At 55.7% G+C, this 334-nt stretch overlaps 1 protein-coding gene across 1 annotated transcript in view; it reads left to right on the forward strand.

Moving 5' to 3' along the window:
• LOC119588787 overlaps nt 1-334 on the forward strand; it is a gene marked incomplete in the record, with an annotated part of 27,513 nt that overhangs the window by 20,084 nt on the left and 7,095 nt on the right.

Below are 334 nucleotides of genomic sequence, written 5' to 3' on the forward strand. Positions count from 1 at the left end.
AAGATCCGACCCCCGCCCTTCCCCGCAGGAGGAACGCGCCCGGACGAGCATCTGAGTCAGGCCCCGGACGGCGAGGAGGCCGCGGCCGCCGCCGACGTGTCCCCTTGCAGCTACACCCCCAGCCCAATGGTTCTGCCGCTTAACGGAGACGAACCCATGGAACCCATTGAGGAGGAGAGAACCCCTGCTTCCATGTCCTCATCCCGCAGCTTCAGTTTTGTGAGTATTGCTCGTTTGGAGTACGATCAGTACTAGATGAGTGACGTGTTTCGCTTTTGTTGTGAATAGGTGTTGTTCAGATTACTAATAACAACAATCAATCCAAATATTGGTG

The sequence above is a fragment of the Penaeus monodon genome, chromosome 24 (genome assembly GCF_015228065.2).
Source record: "Penaeus monodon isolate SGIC_2016 chromosome 24, NSTDA_Pmon_1, whole genome shotgun sequence".
In the NCBI taxonomy this organism is placed as follows: domain Eukaryota; kingdom Metazoa; phylum Arthropoda; class Malacostraca; order Decapoda; family Penaeidae; genus Penaeus; species Penaeus monodon.